The sequence below is a fragment of the Glycine max genome, chromosome 14 (assembly GCF_000004515.6).
Source record: "Glycine max cultivar Williams 82 chromosome 14, Glycine_max_v4.0, whole genome shotgun sequence".
NCBI classification, from domain to species: domain Eukaryota; kingdom Viridiplantae; phylum Streptophyta; class Magnoliopsida; order Fabales; family Fabaceae; genus Glycine; species Glycine max.
This window is the reverse complement of record NC_038250.2, coordinates 19,014,480-19,023,242: the sequence shown is the minus strand read 5'-3', so window position 1 is coordinate 19,023,242 and position 8,763 is coordinate 19,014,480. Positions and strand designations below refer to the sequence as shown.

At 34.1% G+C, this 8,763-nt stretch overlaps 2 pseudogenes; one reads left to right on the top strand and one right to left on the bottom strand.

Annotated features, from left to right (window-relative positions):
• Positions 1-227: 227 nt before the first annotated feature.
• LOC106795831 (signal recognition particle 43 kDa protein, chloroplastic-like) lies at positions 228-971 on the bottom strand (annotated as a pseudogene).
• Positions 972-1,020: 49 nt separating this feature from the next.
• Positions 1,021-2,299, top strand: LOC102663633 (glucose-6-phosphate isomerase, cytosolic 1-like; annotated as a pseudogene).
• The last annotated feature ends 6,464 nt before the right edge of the window (positions 2,300-8,763 follow it).

Below are 8,763 nucleotides of genomic sequence, written 5' to 3'. Positions count from 1 at the left end.
TGTTTTTGTGAAAATCGTCTTAGAAACTACCATTGTACGACGGTTTTGCGAAAACCATCTTAGAATGGTTGTTATTCCACGACATTTTTTTCGAAAACCGTTTTAGAGGGTTGTCATTCTAAGGCGGTTTTAAAACCATCTTAGAATGTTTTCCACTGTTTTTAATATTGAATGTCTCCCTCTACTCTCTTGTGCTCTCTTTATTCTCATTCTCCCTCTCACTTTCTCTACTCAAGGCCAACCTTGTAGTCTTTCACAAAATCCTCCACCACAAACTTCGCCTTCACCCACTGGTTTGCTTCGTTGTCTTTCCACCCACAAGGTACTCTAAATTCTCAGCCTTCCCTCTCCATTCAAGAATCTCCTGCACCTTCGCGTACTCAAATTCCACCTCTTCTAAAACCCTAATCACTCCTTTGAGTCTAATCCTGCACCCGAATTGCATCAGATTCCTTTTCGGCATCACCTTCAGAATATCCCTCGCTAGATCTAATGTCATTCTCTCGCGATTGTTTGCCACCTTGGGATCTATGCTGAGATCTAAGAGAACCTTTGCCACGCTGGGCCTCACGTACCCCGCCGCCAGATGTAGCTTCGTGAGGCCGCCACTTTGGTTGCGGTGGTCCAGATTCGCGCCAGCCTCCGCCAGCTGCTTCACACATGCTCTAAGCCGAGTCCTATAATGAAGAATCGTCGGCATTGACGTTGTGGCCGTCGTTGGATTCAATTAAGTTCTTCAATATGGATTCATCGGGTTTCTTTGCGGCGGTCCACCATGGTGTTTTGTACTTGGCGATGATGTCTTTGGCTATGAAATCAGTGGGAACCCAGGACGACGCGTGGCCATCCTTCCACTCGATGAGGTACTCCATCTCGGTGGTGCTGTCCAAGGCTCTGCTTCTGATGATGCCTTTGACTTCATCGTAGGACTCTTCTTCGATGTCTTTGGAAGTTGTTGTTGCTTTTGGAAAATGGCGGTGATGACGCGGAAGCGCATGGGTTTGTGGCGAGTGGTGATTAATGATTGATGGTGGGAAGAAAAGAGGTGTTTGGATTTTGGAGAGAGTTTGGTTAAGAGGTGAGAATGAGAAGCGGGTTTGGTGACGAAGATAGCTTCCATTAAAAACCAATAATATGGTTTGCTAGTGTTTATGTGTTATGGGATGTGTTTAGGAGAGTTCAATATCAGTAGCTGGTAGTGACAGTCTCGAGAGTGAAAAGGGTTTTTTTTTTAAAAAGGTTGGTGCTACAGGGAAGGCTTTGAAGAATGTTGTTGCAATTGGTATTGGGGGAAGCTTCTTAGGTCCACTATTTGTACACACTGCACTTCAAATAGGTTGGATGATTACTGCTAGTCTCTTTAGTAGCAATTCCACCAGAATTGGCTTTTTATTTGGGTTGACACATAATACACATGTGTGCACACACACACACATGTAGTAATTTGTAGAACCACTGTCCTTAGTTGACAGCGAGTAAAATTGTTGAATATATATTTATATAACCATCTTGCAGACCCTGAAGCTATTGAATTTACAAGGGGTCATTAGTTGCGCTTGTAAGTATCTATTGTTAGTGAAGTCTGCAAATGTGATTGTAAGGATTAGTTGACAACAACTGTATGATATTTGTTTTTCTGAATCTAGCTTACTATAACTACACATATAGAAGCTGGCTGTACCATTTCCATGAAATCAATCTCATCTTTTATTTGATTCTATTTGTAGTCTTGCAAATGTTGATCTTATTGACATGGCTAGAAATATGACAATGTTAAATCCAAAAACAACACTTGGTAAATCATCATATATAACAAAAGAATATATAGATATGGAGGCCTATCTTGTATGTCTTATTGTTGTTTGTAATAATTGCAGTTGCGGTTGTTTCAAAGACTTTTACAACTGTTGAAACTATGTTGAATGCTCGAACTCTTAGAGAATGGATTTCCTTAGCACTTGTGTAAGTACAATATTAAGAGTAGTTCTTCAAGGATAGTAGTGTAGGCATTGGTTGGGGGTTCTGTAGTTTCCCTTCTTTTTATGTGAAAAATTGAAGAACTGGATTGGAAACTTATACTTCCTGATTTGTTGTAATACACACCCCAACCCCCGGTCCCCACCTTCTAAATATATTTGGTGATTTTTCAAAGGATACAAAGTGGACTTTGATGATGAATTGAAGACTGTCTCATGATATCATTACATACAGGCCCTTTGTAGTAGAAAATCATATGGTGGCTGTTAGCACAAATCTCACGGTATACCATATTTTCCTTTTTCTGGCATCATTTGATTGAGCTTTCGTCAATGTCTAACTATTTGTTCATTAATGAATCATGACGACTTATGATTGATCACAACTGTTTGTCCCGATACATGTAGCTACCTTGCTTTGTAAATCCTTAACACTATATTGTTTGCTATCACTTGTGCTATTAAAACATTTTGCTCAATTGTGTATGATTGGTGGATTTATATGTTATGGACAGAAACTCTAATCTATGAAATAAAAAGGACTAATAGTTAAATTCTTCCTTGGTGATTTTATTTCAAACGCGGTATTTAAAGACAAAAGGGATAACTGCCAAGGCTGAAACCACTAATTGGCCAGTTGAACCAATAACAAACTAAGTGGTGGAGCTAACAGAATTAGTCCTAAAGCAGTAACAGAACTTGATAGTGGAACTAACAGAATGAAAATCAACAATATCTCACAGCAAGAAAAATATCTATTTCTGTTTAGAAACGGAGCTATTAGAGAGAGGGTTGGAGTAGCGCCTATTGTAGAGAAGATGGTGGAAAATAGACTTAGGTGGTTTGGGCATGTAGAGAGAAGACCGGTAGACTCTGTAGTGAGGAGAGTAGACCAGATGGAGAGAAGGCAAACAATTCGAGGCAGAGGAAGACCCAAAAAGACTATAAGAGAGGTTATCAAGAAGGATCTCGAACTTAATGATTTGGATAGAAGTATGGTACTTGATAGAACATTATGACGGAAGTTGATCCATGTAGCCGACCCCACCTAGTGGGATAAGGCGTTGTTGTTGTTGTTGTTGTTGTTGTTGTTGTTGTTGTTGTTGTTGTTGTTCACACGAAGTCTCTGTAGTGGGCCGGTTTCCTTATGGTTCTCCTAGGCCTGCTATTGTCCACTGCCTTGTTGCTATCATTATATCTGTAATAACAAAGAAATTTATAACTGATAATACCAAATAAATTTAAAAATGTAAAAATAATACCAAAGAAATTTTGCTCAAGAGTTGAGCAATAACAGATAATAATTGAATAATATAACTGTAACAAGGTCAAATTACAAAAGGGTGAAGTTCTTTAAGTTCAAATTTCTTTGGAATTATTTTTACATTTTTGTTTTTTCTTTAATAAGAAAAAAAATCTTAAAACATGTATTTTCTATTTATAAATATGGTTGTATCTCTAACATTTTTTTCTTTTTTCTTTCATTCATGATGCAACTTGGGGAAAAGTTTGGTATTCAAAAGTCACAACTTGTGATAAAACATTTTCAAACTTGTGTAATCGATTACACAATATATGTAATCAATTACTAGTGTTTCTAAACGTTTTGATTTTTAAATTTAAACATGAAGAGTCACATCTGTTGATGTGTAATCGATTACACTATGATGGTAATTGATTACCAGTGACTTATTTTAAAAATTAAATGACCAAAAGTCACAATTCTTAAAGTGACTAGTTTCTGAAGATTTTTTAAGGAGTCACAACTTTTAAAGTGACTAGTTTTCAAAACGAGTCATAACTTTTAAAGTGACTAGTTTTCAAAAGAGTCACAACTTTTAAAGTGACTAGTTTTAAAGACATTGCCAAGAGTCACAAACTTTAACTTGAGTCATCAAATGGCTATAAATATGTGACCATGAAACAATTTTTTTTTAAAAAAAACAGATTCCTTTCATTCAAAAAGAGAACTTTTCTGATTCATTTCTCAACATTTTTCTAAAAGTTTTTTTTCAATACTTGCTTTGTCAAGAAAATTTCATTGGGAAAAAACTTGTGCTTATTCTATTTTCTTCTTCTTCTTCTTCTTTCCTTCTCCCTTTTTGCCAAAAGAATTCAGAAAAACTAACCGTCTGATAATTCTTTTTATTCTTTCCTTCTCCCTCTTGCCAAAAGAATTCAAAGAACTAACCATCTGAGATTTTGATTCTTTCCTTCTACCTCTTGCCAAAAGAATTCAAAGAACTAACCGTCTGAGAATTCTTTTGATTCCCCAAACAAAGAATTCAAAGAACTAACCGTCTGAGAATTCTGTGTAAGAAGCGGGTAGCTTCTTGGTTGTAATAGTGAACACAAGGGAGGGTACATCCTTTGTGGTTCGCTTCAAGTAGAGGGTACATCTACTTGGTTGTTCAAAGAGAACAAGGAAGGGTACATCCCTTATGGATCTTTGCTTGTAAAGGATTTTACAAGGTTATTGGAAATATCAAGAACCGTGGGTTGCTTGGGGACTGGACGTAGGCACGGGTTGTGGCTAAACCAGTATAAATCTTGTGTTTGCTTTGTTCTTCCCTACACTCTTTACTTTTCCGCTGTGTATTTTTTATTCCTGCCTTACTTTTTTCTAAGTTATTGTTTATGTTCTTTACTTTCTCATAACTTAGTAGTAAAGCCTAATTGAATCTAGTAACATTAAGAAGGATAAATTTTTAATTAGTCAAGACACATTAATAATTAATTCAACCCCCCCTTCTTAATTATTCCGAGGCCACTTGATCCAACAAATGTCATGTTCCCTGTATGTATAAAGTCAACGGTTCCTATAGTAGCACTGTCTCAAAGGTCAGTGGGACAGCCTCTTTCACTGGCCTAGTGGACTTTTTATTTTAAGAGATTATGATACAAGGCCTAGTCTCCTAATTTTTGGGCTGTGCAAAATGGGCTTTCTTTTCATCTCTGGTTTTGCTTTTTCGTCTAAAAAACCAATATCCACGCCAGTAGATACTTTTTTGGTACGTTTATTTCAAGTATTGTTAAAAAAATTAAGAATTTCATAGTTTTTGACAAATTTTTATTTTTATTTTTAGTTACTTATATATATTATTAGTTTCAAGAAATGTCATTCTTCAAAAGAAAATCATTCTGAGGAGTAACAATGTACATGTGGATACTGGTTTTATTAACTACTATTTGCACTTCCAATCTTGTTTACGATTTTTCCTATCATATTTATTTTAAAATACGTCTATAAAAAGGTTAATATTTAATTAGAGTTTTTCTCTAGGATACTTAAAGTCCAAGAGCACATTTCTTCTAGATGAATTTTTTTCATAGCTGATGAGAATTTTTTGCTATGTTATTGGCCTATTAATTAGCATAGTACGACCAACAATAAGTATTTAGATTTTAGAAGTTTAAAATCTTATTTTCTTCTTGTTGTCTCGACTTGATATTGTGAAGTAGCTAGCTTTTCTTTCTTTGATTTAATATTTTGAAGGTATGAAAAATATAAATATTTACGAACTATGCTTTTGTTGAAAAATTTATATCTTCTCAGCGTGTAATTCCTTGTGATTTTATTGGAGTTGTGAAAAATCAGCAACCCGTCTTTCTAAAAGGTAAGGAGTAAAAATTAACAATATCAAGTTTCATCATGGCAGTTTGCTTGTTTGAAGTGTTCTCTAATAATATTTGAGCAATGCAATTTATAACCAGGTGAAGTAGTGAGTAACCATGATGACCTAATGTCCAAATATTTTGCATAGTATGATGCCCTTGCATATGGGAAGTTACATTTGTCTTGGTTCTATTTGTCTAAATTATATATCAGATAGAAATGATTTAACACTATAACTCTAATAAAATATGTGTCAATGTTACCAACTTGACGGTAACTGGGATGCAGGTTAGAATAACACCAAACTTATAGAAATAACTATTTTTCTCAGCTTGTAAACTAGATTTTATGGTAGTCTTCTCTTAATTTATCATAAGGAATATGACCATCTATCAAAATCTTGTAGACAATGAGCAACTGCAAAAGGAGAATGTTTCCTCACACCTTATTCCTTAGGTGATATTCTTTCTTCTTCCCTGCAACTTGCAGATTTAATAGTTGGATCCTTAGTCCTTAGCTTAACTTTTGTTTTTTTATAACAAAATCTACAAACATTTAGCGACAATCAACCTTCTTTCAACCTACTGCTTCCATCATTGACTGCTTATAATATTGGGCAAGTATGAAGTTCACAAGGTTGTTGACTTTTTTTATTATTTCATTAGAATTTTCCATCTCCACTTCTTGCTAACATATATATTATTTAAATAAAGAAATAAGCATAAATGTACATGCAAATATGCTTAGGTAGTTGTAGTCAATTTCAAGTCAATTTTTTTAAAAAAATGACATTTTAAGACGGTTCTTTGAAAAATTATCTTAAATAGTTTACATTTTAAGACAATTATTGGAAAAATCATCTTAGAATCCTCAATTTTTATTTTTTTTAAATAAAACAATTTCTAAGACGGTTCTGTCAAGAATCGTCTTAGAAACTGGATCTTCTAAGACGGTTTGAGAACCGTCATGACTTTTCATGACAGCGAATTCAAAGAAAGTTGAAAACCTTCATAAAACCTTTTAGAACTGTCGTAAAAAGTGATTGTTTTAGTAGTGATTATTCCTGCCCCAATGAATAATTTCAATAGTCATTGTTTTGGAAGTCCTAAGATAATCACATTAGATATTTAGTGTTTTTCTTAAGGGAGAGTGTTTTTCACTGTTTCAATGTGAGGGCAGGGTAATTCTTTTAACTACTTGTGCAAGTTGAAAAAAGAACCCAAATAGGTAGAGTTTACAAAAAGGACACTATTAACTTATGTCAACCTACAACAAATTATAAGTTTATATACATAGGCAAAACAATGAGAAAAATTACTATGGTCAATTAAGATTACAAAGAGGACCCTAACAACTCATGTCAACCATAACTCTTTGAAAATTTCCTATAATCTCAATGACTTTATGCTCAAGAGATATGCACCAAAAAACAAATGCAATCCATTTCATGGCAGAAATGGTTTAATGACAACTTACTTTGATACACCATTTGTGTTACTTCAACATTAGGTACATAGTAATATATTTAATCACTACTGTAGTCAATTTGATAGAAGTGAATCAAAATGGTAAAGGTACATACGATTATACGAAAAAGCAAGTTGTACTCACCCACCAAGATGATAAAGGTACATACGGTTATATAAAGGTACATAAAGGTCAAGTTAGTCATAGGCTATAGGTGTACTTAACATGTTAGGGGCTTTTAATGCTTGAGGCAAGAAACACGAAAAAGGTCACATCTGATTAAGAAAGGGATTACAATTGAAACTGAAAATAGTAAATATTAGAGTAATTTTACATTAATTTTCCAATAAGTCCATTATTCAATCAAAACATTAGCCAATTATGGTCATTAATTGACTTCTAAGATAAACTTGATAAAAACATAGAACAAAACCCTATAGTATATTGTATTTCATTTCCATCATTTACAAGTCAATTTTGTCTCCTCAAAACAATATGCATCAGTAATCTGTTGCTCTCAAAATTAATTTAGCATCACTTGGAGTAAGAATTAGTAAAAGAAGACTACTAATTATTTTTCCAATGCTTTTAAAAAATGCTCTTATTGAGAAAACAATATTATTTTAATTTAAAAATTACACATATGAAGGTGCAAAAACCTTATCAATGACTAAGTCTTTTCTGGCCAATGCATTCAACTCTTTATATCTCGCATGTACCCCATAGGAGTGACACCATTCAAGATTCTTCTAGTCGATAAAATACTGGGGTATGAGCAATAAGTTGCAGCTGGACTTTTATTGATTCAACGGGTCCACAGTTGCCATGCTTAACCTCACAGTAATGATGCTCATATTATCACGAGAGATAATAAATTAAATTAAATAAAACTATAAACAAAGGCTAGAGCAGGTGCCAAAATAACTTGGAATTACAATCCAAAACCTGAATAGTCATAGATGTTCCATTAAGGCCATGCCACAGGGAATATACTTCAAATGCTGATTTACAAATGCAATACACAACATCCAACACCAATAGCCAGAAGACACGTAGAACTCATCTAATTCAGGAGTGACCTTTTCAGGGTTTATGTTGAGCATATATTGAGGTATGAATAGCTTGTTAAGGAGTCAAAGTTTTTCCCTTTACAAGCATTTGTTCATAGAAATCTAGGCATATAGATTTGAATTGACAATGCTATTTTTATATATACATAAAACAAGGTAAAGCCTTAATCAAAATGACCAGTTCTATTGCAAAGACATTGAGTAATTAGAAAATCATGGCATTAAATCAAGAATATCTTTGTAGTAGTATATGTGTACCTTCTCCTTCCAAGACAAATTAACATCACGAAAATAAGGGTCACGCAATGTTAGTTGATCTCCTTCTTTAATTTGGATGATACAGTCCCGGCCAACACTAAAATAACTCTTCAATTGAGGAACCATAGCAGTAAAAAATTAACAAATAATCAACTATGCCAAATCTTTATGTAAATGAGTACTCACTTAAAAGGGTGGGAGAGGAGAAAAAAAGAATGATTAATATAATTTTATGAGGTCTATATCAGTACTAATAATGCAGACTTCATTGCATATGATCACATTTGGTCATTTCTTTTATCCCTTTTCATGTCTATGGTTATCAACCATCTCAGAACATGATGATTTTATGAACAAACGACATGAAAGTCCATAT